Source organism: Perca fluviatilis, chromosome 10 (genome assembly GCF_010015445.1).
Source record: "Perca fluviatilis chromosome 10, GENO_Pfluv_1.0, whole genome shotgun sequence".
Lineage (NCBI taxonomy): Eukaryota > Metazoa > Chordata > Actinopteri > Perciformes > Percidae > Perca > Perca fluviatilis.
In genome coordinates, this window is record NC_053121.1 from 29,175,191 (window position 1) to 29,202,926 (window position 27,736).

A 27,736-nucleotide genomic window follows, 5' to 3' on the forward strand; every position below is an offset into this window, starting at 1 on the left:
GGCCGTCGGCTAAATGTGTCTACACCTTAACGTTACTCGGCCGTGCTAACGTTACTGTGCTAACGTTACAGTGCTAAGGTGAAAGTCTAGTCACTTCAAGCATGCAGCGGAGCAACATTATGAACGCAATCGACCTCCGGTCCCACTACAGACCATTGAGAAAGACGGGTTCAGAGCAATGATTAAAACACTGGATTTAAGATGTCTTGCCTCGCTGAAATACGTCTGCCAACCTACTAACATTATTCATACAGCGAAGGAGGCTGGCTGACAGCGGAGCTCCATTCAGTCCCCCACTACAACCACACTACAACAATCTACTTACTACTTACTTGTGGCCAAGGTAGTGTTTATACAACTAGCTTACAACTATTTTGTTTTGAAAGGGAAACAATGTTAAAGTTGTTTGTATGTGTATTCATTCGATTTGAGTGTAGGATTCTCGTAGGGTACAGATTTGATCATTGGCAAATTATCAAAGATGTTTTATCGATATTAATAAAGTTATGAATATGGTTATTAATAACTGTATCAAATCGACAAACAATCAAAACGGGGGCACCACCTTCTGTGGTAATCCTTTAAAAAGGAAATAAAGGAAGGGGTGAATCCAAGCACGGACCTGATCAACCAGCGATTATTACAACAAGTACACAAATAATCACAAGCAACTGCTAATTAAGTATAATAAGATTTATTAACGTCACAATTATCAGTAGCTAATCAATAATCCTTCAATAATGAACTTATATATCTTTTACCATATCACAACCAAAACAAAGCCAAAACAAAGCCAAAACAAAGCAGCATGTGTCATGGACACGTCTGTGTGTGTGTGTGTGTGTGTGTGTGTGTGTGTGTGTGTGTGTGTGTGTGTGTGTGTGTGTGTGTGTGTGTGTGTGTGTGTGTGTGTGTGTGTGTGTGTGAGGGGCGAGGGGCGGTGTAACAAAGGCCTAACACAAAAACCAAACTGGCTACTCCTGTGAGCTGCACAAAACTATTTAGCCTCAAGAGGGCAGTAGTGGTGCTGCGTGCACGGGGAGGAGCTGAAGAAGCGGAGGGGGTTGCTAGGCAACGCGCACGCTTAGCTTAGTATGCTAGGTCATGTGTTAGCTCTGTACAAGGTGATGCCGACTCCACGTTTGAAGCAAGCCTACAGCGTTAGCTCGGGAGCTACGCGGCTAGCCTGTGTCGTGTGTGTGTGTGTGTGTGTGTGTGTTAGTAAGAGGAGAAAGAGAAGAAGAGTAAAGAAAAGAGGCACTTTGATCTTAATTATCGATAATGACCCAGTTCCCCTCAGCCACTCCTGTCTGGGCTAACGTGTGGTTAGGACAGACTGAGACTTTTGGTTTTGCTGAGGGAAACGTCACTATAACCACTCCAGTAGCTAACAGCTGATTTTCGCGATTCTATCGCAGACAGTAACTAAACTCCATGAAAGGAATGACTTAGCAGGTAGTGCTTACGGTTTTAAACCAGCTACTTAACACAACATAAACCAACGGTATAATTGATCGATTATACATTCACAGAACAGATTAATAATCACATATGGACCAGTACATGATTAAATCAGATCACATTAATGGCAACAATGGTAGCGAACCCTTTGCTCATTAATAAACACACTACTTATCTCTGCCCAGACGTCAGCCTTTTTACGGTGTGTTCAGTCCGTTTGTTCCTGTCCATAGGTTTCCACAGAAATGAAACAGAACGGGTTCCCTAGCGCTCGTCAGCAGCCACGGATAAACTCCCTCCAAAACGGCAGCAAAGGGGGAAAGTTTGGTTGACTTTGAGAAGAAAAACGTTGTTTCCTTCTCACTGCAGTTATGAAAAACACTGGTGCGTTTTTCATAGGATCCTCCGAAATTAAAATCCACTTTCTCCAGAAAATGGAAGTTGAGCACAAACGCTTGCGCGCCTCCTGTCAGCAACGTGAGTTGCAAGTGAAGACTGTGTTTATGGTCCCGCTGAACCAATAGGAAGACTCAAAACTCTTGATAGGGTGAAGACTACAATCTTGTAGTCCTTTGACTTCCTGCCAGTTGTGAGGCGTTTCCCTTCTGGCTGGCACTTTCACATAGAGGTGTGAATTAACCCGGCTTTGGGGTTTACATGTAGGCCAAGATTCCTTTGTCTCTGAGCACATGTGTGTCCTGTATCCAGAGGTCAGTTTAATCTGAGGCCTTTTGGTTAAAATTAGGTTTAACCAGACTCTTGGTCCCCAACAGAGTTTATTTTACAACTTTGCAGTTTGCAGAAAAAAAAATAGTTTAGCTTCTGTAACTGTTTCATGGATTCTCCTTCATATAAAGTTATTGTATAATGTTGTGGAGCCAAACCCTTTAGTAATCAAAGCTTTTAGTAAACATGATGACATTAAAATGTTTTTGAGATATTCTATGTACTCCTGACAGTAGAATAAGCCATTATAAACCTATATAAAGGCCCATTATTGTTATTTATTTAAATTTATTTTAAGAAGTTTGATTAAATTATATTTTCGATTTGAATGCACAATTGTTTTTTAAATAACAAATAAATAAAAATTCAATACATTAGGCTACATCTATGTTATTTTGTCTTAGTTAGGAAAGTAATGTTTAGTTAGGAAAGTCTGGTGCCTTTAGTCTCTTCCACATGATGGAAGGAAGGTATAAGGTGGAAAAGGTATACAGTTTCTTATTATTATTATTAACGGTATTGGATCCGTATTGGGTCGGGACTGAAAAAGTTGGATCGGTGCATCCCTAGTTGCAAGTTTGCGGTAAAATGCAGTTGGGTTGTCGAGGTCAAAACACTATATGCAGCTGCTGTGAATCAAATAAACTTATTATTAATAATGTTATGTCATTTTTTTACTCTCACACTGAATGTTTGCTGCTTCAATCCAGATGAGTATTGAAAAGTATTTTCCGCGACTGAAAAAGGCACGTGTTGAGGATGAGGACCAGCCTGAACCAGAGGTATCAGTCTGAAACAGAGCTGAACAGTCCGACCTGTGTTATTAGTTATGTTATTAATTTGTTAACAATATTTTCAGACTTCAACCAGTGCTGCTCAAGCAGAAAGACAGGGTCAGGGAGAGAAAGAGATAGATTTGTTAGGCATTGAAAAACAGTAGGAGAGGAGGACAACATGCAACAGCGTGTCCTCCTCAGTTTTTGATACTTGATTGTTGATACAATCATTGTTGATTGTTGTTATTTTCCCCTTGCCTGTCCACAACTGAAGATATTCAGCAGTACATGGGGAGAAGTATTAAACCTTATGTTGAATATTCAGATAATTTCCCTGTCTCTCTGCTCAAACATTGCACTGTCAATCAAATGTCAGCCATTCGATCCTGGCTGTCAAACCTTCCTTACTGTATTGCATTAGCAACACAAAACGACAATGTACAGGGAATACAAATCAACTGGCATTAGAAAGACAGAGGGGGGACTTGGAGATAGCTGAACTAGTCAGTGATGAAAGTATCACAGATTACTCATGACAAATGGCCTACAATCTATCAATTTCCAATTCTAACTAAAATTGCAGTATGAAAACAATAGGATGCAAAGATTGGGCTAGTCTGCCACAATCTGATGAATAGATTTTATATTTTTCTAGATGATGGATAACAGAAATACAGTTGAATGCGTCTCAGTGGGTGATTTCAAAAGTTCCCACAAAGAATACATCATCTCTGTGTCAGCTGCAACTCTCTGCAATGATTGATTATGTTGTCTCAATGTTGTCACAATGTGGCTCCCCTCCCTTATCACTTAAGCTCAAATGTATACGTTGCTATCTGCACATTGACGTCTAACCCAACAGGCAAGAAGGGTTCTGCTACATTCTGTCACTGGCACAGAGACACTGCAGCGCCAGCAGCTCTAACATCTGAGAGAAAACAGCAGCAAGCGTGAGACGTAAATTTTGCCGTGTCAGATCGATGGGATCGATAATCACTTCTCTTGCACATTTCACTCCTAAGTTACTGCTGAAAACAACTGTCAATGGCTCCAACTTGCTCTCAACAAACTACACTTTCATTTGTTGAATCCATTTTGGCAAACACTTATCAGGTGGCTGGTAATGACGTACAAAAAAACTGATAAACAGATTAACCCAACAGGAAATCAAAAGGCAGACTTTCACAGCTAAACGTAAAGGCCACTCAACTACTTCTTAAAAGGTGAATACAGTAACAAGGATATTTCTGAGCTTGACATTCATTTTCTGGCCTCTGGCCCCTCTCACTATCTCACAATTCTACATTTCTAGTCAATCAATCGTCTTTAGCTGCTGCTCACAGCTAGGTGGTTAATGTAAAGTCTAACCCTATTCAGGTTGTCTGTTGATCTGCATCCCGTCTAATGCATCCTTTCATGCTCTGCCACGTTCTCACCCCATGGCATGATGCTGCTGACTGCCAGTTCTCCGGAAGAGCCTCTGATGTGGCAACTTATGCTCTACAGCTGCCGCTGTGCCCCTGGTGAGACTGAGGTTGGAAAGTGATGATGATGTGCTGAGAGAGAGACTAACACAACTGGCAACTTTGCATGAGCAGGTATGTAGGTGGCATCAAACAGATATGTTATCATTGTTGGGCTCCAAAGTAGGCTCCAAGGTTTTTAGATGTATTAAAACATGATAACATCAAATGTTTGTAGTCTTATTTTTTTTGTGTCTGTGGGAATGTGCATTTTGCAAATGTAGCAATTTGATTGTTTGATGAAAACTAAACTTTGAAGGTTTCTGTGAAGACCTTTCATGTATTGTCTTCACCACAGTGCAGATATGGTAAATGCACTTTGATAAAACACTGGTTTTCTTAGGAAGGATTACAACATCAGGCAGTCCTTTCTGTATCTTGCTGCTGCCTTTCTGCTTGTGCCCAGGGCTTCATTAAAACGATATCAAAGAAAAATGTAGATATCGGTCTTCATTGAGTGCACAAAGGCGTGTGTGCCAATCCAGAGACAGAAAAACAAGTTGCAACATGCATCATGAAACAACAAGGACACCTAAGTAAAATGCTGTAGGAAATGTAAGACTAGACAGGGACAGGCCAAGCAAGGTATGGGGTCTAGATGGTAAATGCAGTGACAGTGCTCATACTAACCCCGAAAGCCAAAGCAATGGGCCAAAAGTGTCAACAAGTTGATTCAATGTTAATATCTTAAATATTGCTTGTTGAATGCTGGTTCAACTGTGCTACATCAATCAAAGCAGCAAAACAGATTAATACATTAGCAGACAACGGAGGTTTCCTTTTATGTAGTTTCTTATTAATTATTTCCAGTTAGTCACAGCATCTCGATGTGTTGTTTATGATTTGTTTTTCATCAATGCAAAATGCAGTTTGACATGCAGTATATTCTGCATCATTTTATTGTATCGTTTCAACCAAGTGCTTCAATACCAACAGCAACTACAAATTTGTAAGACGTGTTTGACCTTAGTGTATTATTCTATTTGTTTCTCAAACACTATAATGCAGGTGTTCAGCATGGCGAATCCATAAAACAGGATTAACAATTAAGAAAAGTACCTCTTAACTCCAGGGCTTCTGGCTCTCAGCTTTGAAGTCAGGTTCATATAAATTCAAGGTTTATTCAAGCATAAACACTACAAAGACCCAAACAAACCCACCTAAGCAAACACACCGCATTTAACATCACACCTCTGTTTGATAAAGACGTGTTTCAACAGTTGATCTGGTCATTTTTTGGGTAAGAAACACTAAGGGCGTTTTTACACCTATATTTCGTTTGCTTTGGTCTGAATCAGTTGATGAGTTTGTAAACTTGGAGCGATTTCCCCTTGGTTTGGTTTCTGTTTCACACCTCGAAAAATCCATGCGTACCAAAAGGCGTCATTACAAATCACGCAAGAACGTTCACTCCGCCTATTGGTCAGATGTGTCTGGGGCGGGAGCAAGAAAGTAAATACTGGAAGAAGGTCCTGTGTTCTGGACTAGTCAATATTTCTCGCATCTCCATGGTCAAACCAGCTAATTTCTTTTATAATAATCAGATATTGTCACAGAGACTTCGCTCAGCTGTGCCGGTGTCTGTCTCCAACTTTGTGGTTTGACCACGGAAATGCGAGTGACGGCGAGCTTGAGAGAAACACTACAATCTGCTACAGTTTGTATTTTCTGCAGCATCGCAGACTGCAAAGCACACCTGACGACAGGAGACATTAGTCAGACTTGCGGAGTACACATATAGTAGATGGTGCGGTTCGAGGTCGGATCATGTTCTCACCACAAACAAACCGCTCCAGAGTACAATTAAAAGCGTACAGAGACCGCTTCATTAAGCAGGTCTTGGTACGCTCGGTTTGGTCCGCTTTTGGTGTGCATCTGAGTCCAATTGTTGCTTTCTCACCTGCCCAAACGAACCGCACCAAGGGGGAAAACGAACTCTAGTGTGATTCAACCGAACTAAAGGCAGGTGTGAAAGCCCCCTTACACTGTTTAAAAGAAAACTCTTTAAATGCTTTTTAAAGACTATTTTTAAGGCATTGGTGCGTTTATTAGAAAGCAGATATAATGGCTGCAGCAGTGCACCTGAGGTCGGCAGAGGCGGCGGCAACCAGGAGAAAGAAGGCAGCTGCCGCTATCGTGAATATGCACAGCTAATTGTCGATGCATTCAGAGTTTATGGTGGTTCAACATTAACCACAGAAACACCTGCGAGGGATTAATACAGGAGCTGATTTTAATGTATCTGAAATTCCTGAATTATACACCTCCTATCAGCAGATCAACAAACAGATCAATGTTATTGGAAAAATGTCAGCTTCACCGTCTGAGTATGCAATCTGGGACGATAAACAACGTTTATTAGGCCTACTAGTTAGCAAATCTTGCTTTTTTAATCGTGTCATATTGCTAACCATTTCCTCTATTTTGAGCTACAACGTGCTCTATTTAGCTGCGTGATGAGATCACAGTTGGTAGGTGGCAGCTGCCTGTGGTGCACAGGCTGGCAGGATCTGAGGTAACCGGCAGCGGCACTGCACCCTGCTGCTGCCAATTCAAAACAAAGGACACCAGTGTTTCCAGCAGCAGCCACAGTCGCAAGCACTCACTGTCTGAAAGCACCTTCAATCCCACCTACAAAGCACTGATTGGTCAGTGGTTACTTTACCTGGCAGAAATGGCTGTCAATGGTCACAACCTCAGACCAACCGAATCACTGGACAAATCTGTGATGTGGGCAGTGATAAAAAGGTCTGGAACCAGGGTAAAAAATGTTTATCTGTTGCTGTATCAATTTGCGGAATCATGTTAAGTGTTATGTAGAGCAGTGGTTCTTAACATTTTCGAGTCGCGACCTCCCAGAATAATTAGGTTGGTGTTTGCGACTCTTGACTCATGACACTTTTTGACCCTCACAAACACACTCAATAAACTCTATCCTCAGGCAAATGATATCACCTGTACAGGTGTTAGTGTAAACCACATTATCCAGTCTAAAATGGTTGGTAGATGGTTATTATATCAAAAAGGTGTGGAACAAAAAGTAAGAGGTACTCTCTCTCACACGGTCAACTAAATAGAGAGTTGTAAGCTACAGGAAATTCTAGAGGCATTAGTATCTTGGCAAGTAAATTTACCTTAGTAACAGACATCTTTTAAATATTATCCTCAAATGCCAAAGGGTTTCCAGTGTTTCCTCTATGGTGATTTCTGCCGCCATGGTATCAGAAAAAGGGCAGACGCACAACAGGGTTTCCGCTATGTACACAGCGCACCGCCGCTCCTTCGGCTGTTTATGAAAAGTCATAGAGTCGTAATTACACGACTCTGCAGAGCCATCTGCTCTACTGAACTCAAGCAAACTGTCATCCGCTCTCTCTCCCCTTTAGTGCAGCAACTGGAACAGTGACAGGACGTCATCACTACCAAATAAACAACCGGGCGAGTGCTACTTGTCACTCAATATTAGGCAAAGTTACAAACAGCGACAAAAGCCGCAACATGAAATCCGCACTCATGTGGGTCCAGTGAAATATGACAGCTACAGTTTATTGGAAAATAGCATTGTGGACACTGAATATGATGAATTTACTGTTTATTAGACCACATATGACATAAGAAGCTAACGTTAGCAAATGCTGTGGTCCCTCTGCCTCCCGTTGCAGGAGAATGCTGTATTCCTCCGACACACTGTATTAGCGTTACTGTTTTAAAACCGTTTTCCAGGTTAGTGGGGGTGCATACCGCTCAAAACCAACATGAAAAACGAAGATAGTAATGTTAATAGGCATTTTGTTTTGTTGTTAAACTGTGTGTAAAATGAGCAGTGACGTTAAATCACCGGTTTCAGGTAACGGCACTCTACGGTACCGTCTATTTGCTGGATGGTTTCAAGGGAACGGTCGGTAGCCTGTTGACAGAGACGTTATTCATTGTTCATATTTTGGCACAATGGGCCCTATCTTGCACCCAGCGCAATTGACTTTGTACACCGACGCATGTATCATTCCTATTTTGCACCCGACGCACAGCGGACTTTTCCCTCCACAGACTCACGTCGATAAATTAGGGAATGAACTTGCGCTCCCGGGGGCGGTTCAGCAAAAAGAGGAGGCGTGTCCCAGCGCAAACGTCCCCTAGTGCTATTTTTGCAGTTTCAGAAAAGAATTCCGCCAAGTACCAGGAAAAACCTAGTCTAAAGTCAGTGGCGCGTTATTCAGATGCTATTTTAAGGGCGCATGCTTGGCCATAATGTAGAGTGTGCACACCGCGCATACACTTTGCTTCTCTTGTCTCACAGACCCAGCAGTTCCCATTTTTGCAAACCATACATCGATACAAGGACAAATATGAACTTGAACTTTAGCCCTAAAGTGACTATCTGAACATAAACTGAACTATGCGTTAGTCAGTATCTGTGAAAATGAACCTGAGGTCAGTACAAAAATAAAATTCAAAGAACCAAGTTATTTATTTATGTTATCAAGCGACACTTTATTGAGCTACTGGTAGATTAATGGCATGAGCCTGTACAGCAAAGTTTTCTTTATTTTGCATTTATTAGTTCTCTTACTTAATAAATGCGACGTCACATCCCCAGTAAAAAAAACAAAAACAGGATACTGTCACAGGATGAATAATTACTTGAAGGGATACTTGACAAAAAGTCTCTCTTGATGATGGAAGAAAAATATATTTTAGCTTTTGTATCATTTGCCACATTGTTGATCTTTCACTCTTAAGATTATTTGATGTATTGTGGGCTGAATTTCATGAAAAGTCTTTAACTGAACAAGATCAAACCCACTTATACTCTCTCATTTTGCCTTTCACCAATATAACCTGACCATGTCCAATATATAGCAACAGCACAAATATTTCAAATGTGTTTTATGTTTTTAAAGGCGAAAGATAAATTACTGTTTGCACCTCCGTTCTGTTTTCCACACTCAGCATTTCATATGTCTTCAAGACTCACAAGCTGTCTAAAAAAGCTACAGTTGGTATAGATCATTTTTACTGTCATCACAATACCAGTAACTGCAGGCTACTACTTTCGTCACCCTCCCCAGAGCTATCAGGTTTTTACTAGATCCCCATAAACCTCAGGCTAGAATTCCACCTCGAGTTTGATTAGTTGTTTTGGAAATTAAAATAAAACAACCTGCTTATATCGTTAATAAAAACAGTATCAATGTAGTTACCACTTAAATTATAAAAAAATGAAAAAAAAAGATCATTTACAAGAGATACTGCAATAATTAGCCACATCATGCTTCATTGCTTTCCGTTCCACTGTGCCATGTCCTCCCCTCTAACCTCGCCAGTACAATTTGGGACTGCTGAATGGGCACAGTATTTGGCATGGAGCTGTAAGCTGCTCTTATCATGTTAAGCACAATGACAGGGATTGGTACAAAATAACTGCTTTAATGATTCTGGTTTTGTGCCCCTGGGCTGCAATCACCCTGACTAACCCTTGTTTACCCATGTTTAGCCCCAGGGCTGCAATTGTTTGAGCCTCCATTTTGAGATCATTTAATTTTTTGTTTTTGCATTGGTGTGTGTGCAACACTGTAAATATTAAAGTAAATATTTAACTCAGGCAACCTTACCTTAGAGGTAAACTTACTAGTATGCAACAATAATCCTACAAACATTTGTTGTAAAGATTGAAAACCTTCAAGAGGAGGGTACAGTAGCCCATCAGAGACTCAATTCTAACATTCATTGGTTATTTTTTATAATACTGATTTGACAAAGACATCTGCTTTTTAGAATATGTATCTGCTCTACTGGTTGACAGATTCAAAGAAGCTGTATGTGAAAAGAACAGTGTGTTCTGCTGGCCTATTTTAAAAAAGCCACCCACGGATTCAACCACTATCAATACACCCGCAGCTGAGTTTGTATATAACTACCATCTTTAAGAGGGAATCTGACATACTGCAAGGATGCCAAAAGCTCTTTCAATCATTTCACAGTTCCCACAGTGTCAAAAGTGCCTTTCTTCTTTACAAATTACGTATTCATAAACAAGAAGTTGAAGGTACAAAGAGTCAGGTTATCATCTTTGACTATCATCTTGATTTACACATTCATTTCAATACATAATTTTTCAGAATAGCTTTTCTTTTAAGCAGGTAATGTCCAGTGTTGGGAGTAACAGCGTTTAAGTATAATGGCGTTACTAACGGCGTTATTTTTTCAGTAACGGAGTAATCTAATTAATTACTTTTCCCATTGTTGCAACACCGTTATCGTTACTGAGAATATAAAGTGGCGCGTTACTACAATTTGGTTGAATGAAGCGCGAGGTGTCAGGCTTTGGCTACACATCAGCTGCCTGGAGAAAGCAGGGCGGGGGGGGTGATGACACCGTTGCAAAAGCAATGATGATTGACTGGGTGGGCGGATGCCCTGCTCACGCTGTCTCACTGCACGCTCTGACTACACTGACTACCACTAAACACAAGACAGCGACAATGGCAACGAGCCAGGGAAATTCAAAGGTAGCGTTCTGGAACTGGAAGTACCGGCACTACTTCTCGCTCATTGAAATTAAATGCAAGAATGTTTATGTAACATGCACGCTATGCCCAGGAAAAAAGACTTTATCCACGTCTGCATCAAGCAACTAAAATCTTACGAAGCCCCTCACATCAACACATGCTAACACGACACTTGTTGCTGCTGCTAACCCAACCCCAAGCCCAAATGCAGCTAGCGTGAGCTCCAGCGAAGGAGATGGAGCCACTCTGTTAAAACAAGCAACGCTCAAGTTTTCTTTCATTTACGTTAAAGATGTTATAGAATGTAATAGCGTTAGAGAACATAAAAAATAACATCACAGTTACTTTGCTGAGTAACTAATTACTTTTACAATGTGGTAACTGAGTTACTAACTCAATTACTTTTTGGGAGAAATAATTTGTAACTGGAACTAATTACTTTTTTAAAGTAAGATGACCAACACTGGTAATGTCAGGCAATACTTGACGTGTGTCTTTTCATAGCACTAAGAATATTCATAGCCAACACGTGGTTACCAAAATCTATAACAAGCCATGCGTGAAGCCCTGCTGTTTTTCCCTGAGGAACAAATGTATTCATGCTAATAGAGACACAAATTATTAACTAACCATACTGGAACAGAGGCAAAGAACATGTCTGCTTCCTACCAGGAGAGTGGATAGGTGCCTACACAGATTCAGTCTGAAACACAAAAAGAGAAGACTTCTGTTAGAACACACAATATGAATGACTTATGTTATTCCACAAGACAGACACATCAGTAATTTGGAATGTCAGCATGCAGGAAGCTTGAGTGATCCACTCATTGTACTCTACCTCACACTGGATAAAAGCCTAAAACATAGATGTCAATCCTAGACTTTATATAAATCCCATCCATGCTTCTCTGTATCTTAAAAGGGACAGAGAACATTATTAACACAGTACTATATCACATAAGCTAGCAAATTTAGATTTGGCTATATTATGGGTTAAAATTTTGCAGCACTCCATAAAAGGCATTAAAAAACAAACTATGATTCAATACTTCTGAACAGGCTGGTATATGAAACATACTGTAGCTCCAACTTTACTATAAATATGTATTCTTAGTATTGAGTAGCACAATCCACACCCCAGTTATTCTTCTGATTTGTGATTTCTATATCAAAAATATTTTTTACTAGAAATAGGTGAATGAAAACTTCCTTCAACTGGAATTAGGGTTCGGTGATATGATAAGAAAATTGAGATTCGTCTATCGGTATATATTTTGCTGCAACGTTGGTAAAGCGTGCAATACATTTAATAGTTGCATGCAACCAGGGATGCACTGAATCCAGGATTCGGATTCGGCCAAATATTGGGCTTATTGACGGGGTTCAGTTTCTGACGAACCTTAGAAGGTTTTTCCACCGAACCGGACCTTACGTTTGCACTACGCGCGCTACGCTGGTCAACGTAATGACGCCGCCGTTGATTACGGGAAGGTGTTTACGTAGGTGGACCGTTCAATGCAGTAGGATGTGACAAAGTGAAAATGGAACTCGTGAGCAGAAAAAGTGTTCAGTCAAAAGAAGGCGATTCAAGTCGAGCTACATGTTCAAGTTGCAATGCCGATTTGTCTCGTGATGGCAAGGACCCTAAACAATACACAACATCGCCGCTGTTAAAAGATTTGCGTATGAAACATCTGAAAGAATACGAGTTGTGCATGAAGGAATCTACAGACAGCAGCCAAAATGCAGCAACTTCAGGTACGGCAAAGGAAGGACAGTCATAGCTAAAAACTTGTGTTAACCAGACGACCATTACCAGCTTTGCTAGCCCTACACCAAACAAACAGTGGGCCTACTGTGTTAATGGACTGAGGATGGGAGTAGGATTCGGTATTCAGTTTCCGATTCGGCAGAATCCTAACCAGTGGATTCGGTATTCAGCCAAACCCCAAAAATATGGTTTTGGTGCATCCCTACATTAAACCATTGCTCACAGCGTTACAGACGAATGAGCAGGAATGCTTAATTGCAATGTTGTATCAATGCAATGATATACCTAGATTTGTCAGGTATTTAATTCACTGGATTAGCAAAAAAAAGATGATATGAAATTACATATCTTAAAAATAATCTTATCCATATTGCCCACCCCGATTGAAATTATGTCATCAATCCACTTCATGAAAGAGGCGAGTCTCATGGATATTTTGTACACATTCAGTGTACACATGTACCCAGACTGTCAGGCATTTTACAAACAACACAAAATGCACTTGTTGTCATTTCAATTGAATTGCTTTGCCAGTTGTTTTCCCCATAGGATGACTAGCAGCAGCACTGGGTGGCTTCTACTACTGTCAACCTGAAGCACTTGAAACACTAGAAATATGCCTCTGTGCAGCGGGATTCAAAACTTCCCACTGTCAATTTCAATGTCAACACTAGTTATGCTCACTGTGGAATGTTTACCTTTCGTTGGGGAAAATCTACCAATGATGCAGCTATTGGTTTGTGTGCTGTTTTCTAAATACTTAACATTCAAATTATTGAAGGTGCAATATGTAATACTGACAGCTAGTGTTTAAAATAGTTACTGCAGTACAAATTGCTAGATGCTTGTCTCACATAGCCAGACATACTTCGCAGCACAGCGGAGTAGCTAACGTTAGATGCTGGCTATATTGTCATAAAAGCCTGTGTTCACGCAGAGCTCTGTACCCAACTGACATACACACTTTTTTGGCTTAGAATTACGGTAGGAACCGCTAAAAACACAACAACCTAGCTGCCTCTCCACCCGACGGACAGGCACACTTCCTCGTCTTAGAATTACAGTAGGAACCATTAAAAATACAACAACCTCGCCGTCCTCTCCATCCGACGGACAGGCACATTTCCTCGGCTTATAATTAGCTACAGTAGGAACCGCTAAAAATAGTACTACCTTGCCGTCCTCTCCACCCAACTGAACACACTTTATTGGCTTAGAATTACGGCAACAATTGCTAAACACACTGCAAACTCACGGTCTTGACCAACTGCCACTTTACTCGTTTGAAAGCCATGATGTCTCTCTCTCATGGGTGGGCCACATTCTCTGGGCAGGCAAAGCAGAGAAAGGGGAGGTAACCTTGCTCCTTATGACCTCATAAGGAGAAAGATTCCAGATTGAATGTGTCTCAAATGTTTTTGCGAGTAACCAACTCTGGTATTCTAGCTATAGCAATGTGAGTACACAAATGTTGAAATGACATAAAATGCCTATCCCTTGTAGCCATGATAAATTACCCTGAAGCTAATGCTTAATTGTTCAGGAGGAAATTAGCCAACTCTTCGTCATTTTGGGCTCTAAGCTGTCTCCGTCTTTCAAATTCATCGCTGATTTTTACCCGTGGTTTGTTAAGTCGCCGTTTTTTTTAGGTTGGGAAGAATCTATCTCCGTTGATCCTGTTTGTTTGTTTGCTGCTTTCATTGCTGTCCTAACATTACAGCTGTAGCGTGCTGGGTTTACATTTTTACAGGTAACATTATATCTGGCAACCCAGACTGGCTGTCAAACTGGGCAATTGATAACAACCACAGGCCAAAACACAAACAGAAATTCTGTCATGGAACGGAAATTTCAAAAGGAGAAAATACTGGCATTAGCATTTTTGTCAGAAAAGATAGTATTTCAACTTAACCTGTTTCCTTAATATCTGATGATGCATCGTGGTCATTTTTGGATTTATTACAGTAAATATATTACATATTGGACCTTGAACTTTCATATTTTTTAGTATTATGTCTATCATATTTGGTAAGAATGTAATGTAATTGTGTTTGAAGTGAAGGGAAAAATAACAAGTGCAGGAAAAACCTCAATCTGCCATTCACTGCATCTCTGCTATTTTGACAGCAATGTTTTTGAAATAATGAGATCTCTAGCATTTTTTTGCAGTTTACTCTGCAAGGTATGAGCCAGCAGAAATGAGGATGACAGGAAAAGTCAAACAACCATACAAGTTTTTTACATGGAGACTCATAATGATTGCATCCAGGCTTACTATTGGCTGTAGTCTTCACACTCCATTCATTATCCTGTCTGTTTAAATCAAAGACTTGTCACACGTTATTTATGTGGAATATAGAGATGCTGGCGCCTTTTATCTGGATCTGCTTGATAATTTTGGCACTTCTTAACAAAGAGAAGAATAGCACTGTCGTGGGAAGGGATTTGGGTGGAGTAAGGGTGATATGACGAGGTGAAAAAGAAGAAGAGCTGGGGTGAGACAACGCTGGTATAAAATCTTGAGTATGGCAAGGTCAGCAGAACACTCGCTATGAAACGCTGCCAAAGACCTGAAGACAACCTGCTGAGAACTGCTGAATTACCGATGGGCTCACACATGGCTATATGTGCCTGTACACATACAAACATACTCACTCTCTAGCTCTTTCTTTTGTGTCATTACATTGGTCTCTGGTCATTTTGATGTGAATACCAGTATATTAACCCTTGTGTGGTCCTTTGGGTCCCAGTGACCCGAAGGACAACACAAGGATTATGTACCTCCCTTTACTTTGTTGAGAATTGCTCTCTAAACCCTGTTTCTTGTTAAGTAAGTAAAGTTTATTTCTAGAACACATTTAAACACAGTTTAAGCTGACCAAAATGCTGTACAAACAAGAACTAAGGTGCTGTATTAACCCTTGTTTAGAGAGCAATTCTCAACAAAGTAAACGGAAGTACATAATCCTTGTGTTGTCCTTTGGGTCACTGGGACCCGAAGGACAACACAAGGGTTAAGCCTTTCATATCGGTGCAAGCTGCACTGACAACTGGCACTCATGTGGGCTGCTAGTTAATACTCTCCTGCCTTTGTTTGAGTTACCTCTGGTGATTTGGGGTCCATAAACGAACATGTCATGGTTGGAGAATTAATACAGTGTTGTTTATTTCACCCAGAAGTATCAGTGCAACAAATTCTCATGAATGGGTTTGTATGATACACAAAAACGTATGCACAAAAATTCGTATGATATCCTACGAAATTACGGCGAGCGCCGGCAGTCACGTGACTACCAGTCACATTACAGTTAAGTTTAGTGGTTTTTACAGTTAAATTTAGCCCAAAAAAGTTTACTGTTAGCCGACTACAGAGCACTGTGAGGCCCCAGTCGTTTAAGCGGCCATTACAGTTAAGTTTAGCCGACAAAAGGTGACACCAAAACGACTAATTAAGATTAGAAAAAAAGAAAAAAAAACACCCGTCCCCTTAAGTAGTACTATTTCCTTGGTAAAAGTCTTAAGGCGTTTTTCCATTACATGGTACCTGCTTGATTCGCCTCTACTCGCCTTTTTAGTTTTTCCATTATGAAAAAAAGTACCTGGTACTAGCTAAAAGGTACTTTTTTTAGTATCACCGCCATCGAGGTTCCAAGCGAGCTGAGGCAATACCAAAAGGTGACGTGAAAACCTGCAGACTACTGATTGGTCAGAGAGAATCATTACTTATCACTGCGTCATCATTGCTAGCAACAGACGGGGGTGTCCTGAACAAATACGCCATTTTCAAAAATTGTTTAGCCAGCAGTGTTCTTTTTTGCTGCCTCCAGCTTCTTTTGAAAGAAAATTTGTCTTCTGGCTGTGGCAACAGCTACATACAGAGAATCAAAAACAACACACCTAAACCAAACATACTGCTACACTGGCATATTTTCATTTCTTCTGGCAACCAAATACACTGTCATAATTCAGCTAAATCACACTTTCCGCCGCACGTCATTCTATCCCTCCCACTTGCAATTGCCATCTATTTTTGTGAATATCACTTTTTTTTGCTGTCTTACTGATTAAATGGTAAATTATGTTGTATGTTGTGCTTCCCCCTCCAGGATGTCCAACAGGGCCTCACATACTAAAAACTGATAGACAGCAGATATTATGTCATAAAAGTTTTCATCAAAACAGTTTATTGTATGTACATGTCGGTCCAAACTATTTCGGCATCTTGCTGCATTGAACCATTGTGAAGTTAAAATAATTATTTGTCAATGATAACACTTTACTTTTGACTGCACCCTGTTACACTGTTGGGGTTTGAGGCTCACATGTCACACATTATGCTATCATTCTTGCTTTCTTCCCAAGACTACAAAGGGTGTGATATGCTACGCAGACTCACAACCCTCATGTTACTTTCTCAGTGATGCCATTTCAGATCCTCTCTTTTATTGTGTAGTTAACACAATATGAAAAAATTCCCCTATTGTAAACTGCACTCTAAAAGGTTATTTACTGTTTCAATATCATCCATATAGTCCATTAAAACACATCCTTTAGTCCTCTAATTAAATTTCAATGAGAGACAAAAACAATGTTCTTGTTTGGCTGCATGTTGAACTAGTTAGCAGTCTTAAAACATTCATGCTTTTTCATAATAAAAGGACTCAGCACAGACGGTATGTGAGAATGGAGGAAACATTTCAACATCACATGGGTATTTACCCACTATTAACAGAGTGCCTTTTGTAATCCTTTCAAAGGCCTCCCTTAACTACCAAAGTGCTTTTTGTGATTGTGCATTTTTTGTGCCGATATGGAGTTCTGCACAACATTCTGATGTTGTCACAGCATTTTAATCAATCTTTCCCTTCCAACTCCACATCAAGAGAGATTAAAAGTACTAGGGAAAATATTGATTTAAAAATATATATTTTATGTCTCCTGATTGCATTCATCATCCTAATTTCTCAGGAGTTCCCTGAAGGCAACAGGTGCTAAATAATTAATGAACCTGAAAGCTGTTTGGCTCTGTGAGGGAGTGCCTTGTTATTTATAAAAAACAAACATGAAGGGAGAATGTGCCGTCCTCCAAGCAAACTTTGACCCATGCGTATGCACATTTTGGAGACAATGGGAATTGATGACGCAGATGGGGAGGTGGTGAACTGAAGTCAGACTGCAGAAAGTAAATGTGGGAATAACAATTACTCATAATATTTTCAAGTATTGATGCCTCACGTAAATTTTTTCACTCCATATTATGCACATTATCATGAAGATTAAATCCAGCAGTGTTATCTGCGCTTGTACTTGAGTAATAATTGTTCCATAAACACCTTGTAAAATCCAACTCAAATCTTAAATAAAAATTTGTTCTTAATATTTTATCGGTGCTGTCTCACCGTCACAGAATACAGAGCGCCAGAGGATGAGATGGCCCGACTGCATGGAATACAGGATAGCGTCAAATACCCTAGCATTAGATAACTGCAGAACACAGTGTAAATAACTAAATATCTGTCTTTAAAACTGTGCTTATATCATCAAATTGTATCTCGGGGGTGGGGGGGGATACCACCAGTTGATGCTGTGATTTTGGCAAGGTGTTAACAATCACAAATTGTTGTAAACATATAAATACTGCGGCGACCCCCGTGCGTAACGCTGCATGATGGCACTGCTGGCACTGCAGGAGGACTAACCCCCAATGGAAGAATCAGGAGAGAAAGAGACTTCAGGGACCATGACGATGACTGGCTAATATGCCGATTTAAATTCGCTAAAGCTGCGCTCTTGGATCTATGTACTGAAGTGGGTCCAGTAGAGAAGGCAACGTGCCAGAACCGTGCCATCCCGGTCCAAATACAGGTCCTCGCCACTCTGGGGGAAACCGGCTGTTTCCAGAGGGAAATGACAGACAGCTAAGAGTTTTTTATAAATATTATAATCTTCAACTTTATCACTAAGGCTTGTTTGGATATAATATATAGTTCTGTTAAATCTTATCATATAGGTCTGGTAAATCGAAGCTGTCCCCGAGTGCCGTAATGCCTGTCGTTTTGGACGGTATTATTAATATATGTAGTCTATAGATCAGGTTTCCCTACACTGTGCGAGAACAGGCCAAAATTATAATTCAATTTTTAGCAGTTCACCAGCGTCTGAGAAGTTTTTTGCTTTTTCCCGCTAGTGATGGTCAAATGAAGCTTCGCGAACCACTGTCTTTATTTTCTGAGATAAAGAGATAAAGACAGTGATTCGCAAAGCTTCATTTGACCATCACTATTTCCCGTCAGTCTTCATGATTCAGCGTAACAAAAGAACTGCCAGGGTCATTAACATACTGATCAGCATTCACAAGGTGCTTTGGATTGACTATTTATGGTTTAAAATGGGAGTGTACAGGGCAGGATAAGAGGCTGATTCACGTACGCACACTTGTGGGTAATCTGTGATTTATAAAGGGAACATTGCTTACAGATGTGCGTACGCACGGTTTTATAAAAAGAATTTTGCCGTACGCCATTTTGGGCTTTTGGGCGTAGTACACTTTCAGTAAGGATCCTACGCACAGTTTTATAAATGAGACCCCAGCAGCTTTGAAACCAGCGGAAGCAGGCCAGCCTCGGTTAGAATTGGTATTGTGTTCCATCGTGCCAAATTTGGTACTGAGACAATGCAATACAGTTTCATTACAATTGCGGAGCCTCGCAGGCAGAGACATCAAAGTCCCGGTTTGTCTCAGCCTCAGTTTACCAAGACAATGAAGAGATGGAGATATAGTTAAGACTAATTTCAAAGAAAACTACTGACAGTTTCATTATAAACATGTAAGGAGAAGAAAGATGAAATAATGAAATACTACGGTCTGCACCTCGAGCTAGAAAGCTCTGTGTGGATGTCCAACCTAAAATGGAACCAATGTTTTTTTTTTTTATCTCTCTTCTAAAATGATTAAATTATTTGCAAACACGAACAGCTCTATGACAAAACTACAAAGACGAGAACCCAAATGTGCTAAAGCAAGTTCATCAATAGTGTATAATGACTGATTTGTGACACAAGTTATTTCTTTACATCTAGATTTATGTACTTGCAGATGTTCAATTACAAGACTTATCCTAAAAACAACTGGTACAAGTCAGTCTTATTGTCAATCATGTAGCTGCGAGCTGTGTGTCTTCATTTCGTAGCATGTGTGTTGCAAACTTTGGCAACAACTTCCTCATGTTCAGAAAACTAGACTCGACTGCCCCAAGATCAGATAAATAACTGTTTTTTTTCTCTCTTTTTTAAAAAGCAGATGTTCACATTAAAACAGTATGCAATAGTTGGCCTCATAATTTCTATGGCATACTGCACTGAAATTTATTTTATCTTCAACCCTGATTGAGATAATAGTTGTTCAATAAAATATCTGGAGCAGTCTTGTAAACAGTGTCACATTTCCCTCTGGGACCTTTGCAGCATTCTTTTGGGGGACTTTAAATCTCAAGAATCAGTATGTAGGCCACAGTACAAAGGCTTCAGAACACAAAGAGAACACAGGATTCAGTCAAGGTTTTTAAATGCCACAGCAGACACAGATAGTGGAGAGAAGGAAGCTTAAGGAAGGAAGGAAAATGGTTATATCCAGTAAAACTGATACAGTGGTAGCATTTAAGTGTCCCACCCTAGAGTGAGAATGACACCTTTGACACGGTTGCAGCGCATTTGTGCTGCAACATAGCATGAGTCACAGCTACTGTGCCATTGCATGTCACTGAGTGGTGGCTTGTCGCTCCAGACTGTGATCGGCTGCTTAGTTCAACACTTAGTCAAAATTGGGATGATCGATTTAAATGTTCTAAAAATAAATAAATAATAATAAATAAATAATGTCCTGAATTTTGATGCAAAAGTCAGGGAAATATTAAATATTGTTTATTGTTATGGACATGTTAACTGCTGCGGAAAGGTCTGGGGATGGTTTGAGGGATGACTTTATCTCAAGTTTATACCTTCTATATTTTCATGATGTGCCATGATGCAAACTGATGGTCACTGAACTTCTCTGAGAATGTATCTGCAAACACACAGTACAGCTGTTATTAGACTTTGTTTATTGTATCACACAACTTTATGATCATAAAATAAAAATAAAGGATGTCTCATAATATAATTATAAACAACCTGAACACATATGTAAGCAGCCTGCAGCCTTTTTGTTGTTTTTGTAGATCTAACAAGTTTATGTGGATGTAAAGGCAGTAGTACCCAACCCAAGAATGTATCCCATTGTTTCCTAATGGCCCATCAGTGCGACTCTCACAGGTAGCGAGGACTCCAAGATCCCAGAAAGCAGGCACCCACACTTAAATTGTCAACTGCGAACAATGCTAAAATAAAAAATAAAAAAACAAGGCAACACATTAAGCATTTTATTTATAAAAAGGTAAGTAGGACTGAGTAACTAATCCTATTTTCTGTAAAATAATTCAAATAGCCTTCACGAGAGGTAACGCTAGAAATAATAAAATTCCTTTACAGTTTATAATCCTGACTTTGTCCAACAAAATTGGCATAAATACAGGATGACAACAACTATGTGATAGGATAAATCAGATAAAGTTAAAGACACTCCAGAAAGAAACACCCTCATTGTTTTCAATAGGTTATGTTCATTGTTTTCCTCAGACCAACTCAGTCCTCTCTAAAATCTAGGGCACGTTATGCACAGCTGACACAGCGTGGACACCATCATTCATTGTTTAAATCTTCAGACAGACACCAGGATTTCGAGGTTACAGAATAAGTAACCTTCTCCAAACCCCATTTTGTATTTGTTTAATGATAAAAGGACCTTTACAAAGGACTGATATTTTGCATTTAGACTCGATTTCTTCATCAGATAATACTTTTTATCATTTTGAAATTTGCACAGGAGGGCATTAGAATATAATTATAGTTTTTGTCTTTCTGTTTGTTTGCTATTTCCATGACTTGTAGCATTGTGTTAACCATGTTCTAATAGTTAGACCTGTAAAAGATAGATTATTTTACCAGCATCAATATTGCTTTGGGACTCCTGACTGCATACAAATAGAGCAGTATGGAGGTGCCACCTTGCAAATCCTGGGGTAGAGAACAGCATGTTGGATTTTATGAGGTTGGAGGATGGACTGTATAAAATATGGACATAGCCTCCATGATGTCACCCATAGGTTTCCGAAGAGCCAAAATGAAGCTTATATATAATAGTTAATTCTGATTTCCTGTATTATAAGTCAAAGGGAAAATGATAACCATTTTCCACAATTTACAACTATAAGTTGGGGTGTTGGACTTCTAGCCTGACAAGCCAGACCCACATCAAGATGTTGGGTCTGGGAACTCACCATTGACAGGGCTCAATGCGAGGGGCGGGTTAAAAGGTTGTCTTTCAAATTCCCTCTGCACGTAATAGGATAGCGCTACAACCAGGCAGAGCAACGAAGAAGGTAGCGAAGCTAGTTGATAGATTAAACTTTTGGTATCCGGACGGAAAAACTCCGAACACAGCTTCCTTTTTTAAGAATGATTTCTGTGCTGTTCTTTGTTCTTTTCTCAAAGAAAAGCTTAACTCCAAGTATTCCAGAAGACCGCTGTTCCCAGCAGCAGCAGCAGCCATAAGCCCGCCCACTGACTGCATACACAATGTGATTGGCCTGACCAGAATTTGGTTTTTCCAGCTCGCAAGCCAACGGAGAGTGCCTAGACCCCCCTTGGCTGCAAAATAAATTTGCTGCCACTATGGTGCGTCTAAATTTCTAGGCTATTGGACTTCTACTTCAGTGGTTATATCCATGATTCTACATAGTAATGTGCTACCAACTGAAGCAAGTAGTTGAGAATATTGTAATGTTTGCATTTAATATCAATTTCTTATCCTCCATGATTGGATGTACTGCAGAAGATGATCATTCAGCTTATGTATTATCCAAGTAAATGTCAGAAAAAAGGCTGTGTTGAAATGGCAATAGTGCCATTGCAATATTAATACACAACAGATCTTTATAGCCATTGAAGCATAAAGTCTAACCAAAATCATCATACGCTGTGACAAACACTGTAAATGATTATATTTTCCCATTTGCTTTTGTGAAGATCTTTCAATGTAATGAGATTTGTTGGACTTTATCTCAAAGGAAAACTATATTGTCCCGAAAAATGCATCACATGCATCATCTGCATAATATATTACTTGAAAATGTGCAACAGTCCAAACTTCCAAACAAATCCTATTAATTTACTAACAGCATTCCCAGTATACTCATTCATTTAGACTTAATTCAGTTCATTCATGTATCAAACAAAAGAATAAGGTACATTTTCTCAACGTAAGGGAAACAGACACATATCTGAAATCATCACACTATAAATATATATTTTAAAAAGGTCTGTGTTTCACTGCCTATATTTTTCTTTTCCTTGTCTGACAAAGACCAGAGTTTATATGATTGCCTTATCCATCCATTTAAACGTTTGTCTGTAACCACATTACTGTATGTCTATGGAGCCTGAATGTTCAATCACGTTTATTGCAGTCCCAAAGAGATAATATATCTTATGTAATTATTAAGCACATTTGTGCTCCTGATGTTTTCCTCCATTATCATCATCATGTCTGCCTTTACATGACTATTCTGTCTTGTACCAAGTACTATCTTAACCATGGCAGTGACATCTGTTTGCTAGTCTTACATAATAATTCTTATTTAAGGTACCCTGTGGAGTTGGTGGCCAGTAGTAGTGCTATGGAGCAATATTTTATTAGTGAGTCTCTCCACTTTGTGTGCCCAACGATGAACATGTATGTATGTGAGCACGCGGGCTACACAATACACATTCCTGCCACGGGTTTGATGCTGTTCCAATGATCGACAGTCTGTGGCTGTAAGGAAACGTAAAAAAGGCAGTACAGAAAAAGAGAGTGATAGCAAGCAAATTTGGGTTTCTTTTAAACAACCTAGCTATGCAAGCATATGCCTAGGGGATTCATCACATAAATACAGTGTGAAAATATAGGTTGCACTCAGTGGTATTTACTGGTTAAAGATGTTGATGGACAGTTTAATAGCCTACTTTCTGGCAATCCAAGACTACACTTCAGAGGGAACCATGCTCAAGATTTTCAAATAATTCAACACTTCAACTGTGTTCCTTCTGAGAATAAAGGTAACACTGTTACATAGTAATTGCTCACAGCTCAGCGCACTTGATAAGTGTTATATAAACTTGCCATAGAGTTCCCAGATTGTTTTACATAGCAAGTTGGTTTGTTTTTTCAGTGCATTGCTCAAAGTGTCTACCATGATTTTTTAGCATATCACTGTCATTTAATTTCAAATATGTTTTAAATTTACATTTCTACAGTTCCTGTAGTTTAACCATTTAGTATGCTGCTTTATACGAAAAGATGGTGAACAATAGTGAATTGCCTTGGTTCTGAACACTATTTAGTTTTTACCCTGTTGAGCATCAGATGGCTTTTAGATTGGGCAGGGAAATTGCTCTGAACAATAACAGTCAACTGTATTTTCCATAAACGTAAATTATGATGAAAATGTTTCTGACTAAAATTATACCTTTGTTCCTGCTCATAGCAGAGGGCAAAAACAAATAAACACATAAATGTTTCGCCTCGCACCTTCTCATTAGATTTATTTTGAGAACTTTAACATAATTATATCATTTTATTTCACTTTTCAGCAATTCTCATAAATTTTGCTTGACATGAGTGGCAATGCTGTGGGTATTGTATAACTGGGTTGCATGCTAGACAGCAGTTGGAAATTTGAATAAGAGATCACACTTTGAATATGCATGCACTTATTTTGAGCCACTCTAGTCGTTGTTCCTGGTAATGTGGTATATGTTGAAGTATGTGAGCACTTTTGTGTGTGTTTCTTTCCCACTGCTGCCATGAAGTAACGTCTTCAAAAACATGGTGTAGGGGGCAACCCCATAGCCGAGTAGGGTGCATACCACATGGGTGCAAATGCCCGACCAGCGAGTCCCCGGTTCAATCAATTTTATTTGTCACATGAAATTGTACAAGGTGCAATTCCAGTTAAATGTAATCCCATCAGTTCCTTCAACTTGTTCATGATTCATCATAACGCAGAATGTGGCTGCTAGATCGGCACACAGAAAAGAGTTACCCGGGTGAATGGCACCCGCACTCCAGGATCCAGGCACGTCTCGGCGGAAGGACACCACAGTCCCCCTGACTCTCGCTGGAAGACAGACAGGCACGGAGGCCACCCAGCTCACGCCAGTTTAACGTCTGCTCACTGGTTACCAGGATGCCCAGCAGAGAAGATCGCAGTCAGTGTTCAATTCCTCAACTTTTGCCTCGGTGCCTCCTCTGATTTAGAGATGGAAATGGACGCAGAGATGGTCTTGCTTCTCCACATAGTCGGGATCGTAGCCTTAGGTCCTAGCTGATAACCATCTTCACCTTTTCCTCTGTGTTACTCTATGTTTACATTTGAAAACCTTGAAACCTTGATCGGCCAGGCTAGCAGAGTCCTCAAGAGCCTGGTGAGTTGATTTCCCTACCCTGATGAGCGACTTGTAGTCATAAGATTGCTGCAGCAATTGGTCTTGGTAGCTGAAATTCATCTTCTACACCTTTTCCTCTGTGTTTACTCAGTTTACATTTGAAAACCTTGACAGGCCAGCTGGCAAGCTAGCCTAAGCTAGCAGAGTTGGCAGGAGGCTAGAAGAATTAGCACGAGAAATTGAACAAGTTGATTTACCTATCCTAATGAGGGACTCATAGCCAAATGCCATCACCATCCAACGTCAACCACACAACTATCTAATCTATCTCTCACTATCAAATCAATGCATATAATAATCTTTAAAAGAAAAAAAAAGGTGCAGAAAAAAACAAGATCCCCTGTTTGTGGCAGCAAGTCACTACTGGATTCCCGTTTAAAAAAATTTTTTTAAGAATTTTCAGCTGCAGTGTGCCATCATTCATAAAATTAACCTCCATTTTTTAATCCCACGCAAGTGCACAGGATGTTACACAGTTCCTTAGAGAAGGTTGTATGCTGTTGAATGGATAATACAAGCTTTTAATGTGTTCATGAGGAAATGCAATGATTTCTTTTTTTCTTTTCTTATACAATGTCCTATCAAATTTTACTGTGGAATGGTCAGAGTCAGTCAACTATTTGTAAATTATCAATCAAACAGGGGAAGGTGTCCCAAGACACAACGGCAAAAGGAGAGGCAAAAAGACAGCTTGTGTGGAGATGTCTTGTAAACACACAAAACAACAAACAAGACATGTTTACATTGAGTGTTACTCACTAATACGCATTGTGGGTATTTTCGAGCCGATTTTTCAAATATTTTAAAGCCTGCGTAGTTAACATCTATGTTTACTTGAAACTGTCTACTTAACTTTTGCCTTTTTTGGCGTATTGCACCTGTAGATCATTGGAAAAGTGTGAAACCATTGGCCGGAATGTGTATCGCCTCACCTGCGTGTACATGCTAATGCAAAACAAAAACAGGTGAAAGCCCACCAAATGTGAAGGCCACACCTGTGAAATCAAAGGGATGATCAGGCAACAGGAGACAATTGAAATGGTAAAGAATCATGCCATAAGCTCAGAAGGCCATGTCAACAGCAGCACTCACTCAATTAAGAAGGGGCTGATTCAAGTCCAAGAGTCTATAAAATGTGGACTGAGATGACCATGTGGTTGCCCCACAAATGTCAGCAAGAAAGGTTCCTTGCCATAAAGCCGATGAAATGGACAACCTTGGTTTGACAAGGCCCTGTCCAAATGACTGGATTTTAAAAGATGAACAACTGATCAGTTTGCCTCAAATCCTGAGTGTGCTGTATGTACTGTACATGGCCCTGACCGGGCACAATTAGACCTAAGCTGCTCAACCTCCTACCCTGCCTGTGTGACTGCAGCTCAGCTGACTGGGTTAAATAGAACTCAGACTAAGATGTTTGGAAGAAATAGATAGGAAAGTGGATTACACCCATCGCTTCATGTGGGAATCATCAGTCTCTTTAAAGTGACACATATTGAAGCTCAGAAGTGACATCTGATATAAATCCTGTTTCAAGGAAAAGACTTGAGCCAGTAGATGCCTCTTTGACCCAATGGGCTCAAATGGATGATGCCACAGTGCACATAATACCATGTCCAGGTCCAATGAAGGGACTGTGGATCTCAAAAACAGAGAAATTGGAAAGTAATCCTCACTCATCAGCAAAATTATGTGCAGAAGCATCTGTGATTGCTGTCCCTGATCTTTACAGGGCAGCATTCCGATTCCAGTTGTTTGAGCAGAAATTTGACGACGCCAGTGACAACCAAATCGTAAACCGCAGACGTGGAGGATGACTAGAATTCCACTAGTGGAAGGCTAAAGAGATCAAGAAATAAAGGGAACAACAATCCATGGATGGTCCCCACAAACTGACAGCAAGTGTGTTTAATGCAACTCATACATGTAGGTCACAACACACACCGTCACACACTGCACCCTGACTAAAGTGATAATCAAACAATCAATAATACAACACCAGTACAGGTGTTTTATAGGTAATCCATGGGGCATGGCCAGGCAAGCCACTGCGTCTTAAAGAAACTATCCACAGTGACGTCACAATCCGAAACGAGCTGGCTAACCGCAACCGTCACCTCGTAGCATTAGCGCTAGCATGCTACCTCGTTCTCAATAGCAAAGCACTGCTACAACACACACAAGTTCACCATAATCTACAAAAGAACTACTTACATGTGCGCCCTCATTTAGAAGTCTCCCAGCTAATCCTGCCTTTTAACTGACCGAAGTTGGAGAAACAGGCTCTTTTGTACTGTCTATGGACCTAGCTAGCTGACATGATCTACATCTGAGCTACTGAGCATGTGCGAGCCATACTGTCTATGTGTGCGAGTGCAATCAAAGATA

The 27,736-nt window shown here is 40.1% G+C and overlaps 1 protein-coding gene across 7 annotated transcripts in view; it reads right to left on the reverse strand.

Moving 5' to 3' along the window:
* Positions 1-27,736, reverse strand: part of lingo2 (leucine rich repeat and Ig domain containing 2) — a 245,977-nt gene that overhangs the window by 185,568 nt on the left and 32,673 nt on the right. For 4 of the 7 annotated variants that reach the window (XM_039814371.1, XM_039814373.1, XM_039814374.1 and 1 more), the window contains one exon: positions 11,626-11,698. The exons of 1 other annotated variant lie outside the window; for it this stretch is intronic. The gene's annotated coding sequence lies outside the window, so the exon portion shown is untranslated. The remainder of the gene's footprint in view (positions 1-11,625; positions 11,699-27,736) is intronic. 2 more of the 7 variants (XM_039814369.1, XM_039814370.1) reach the window with 2 other exon arrangements.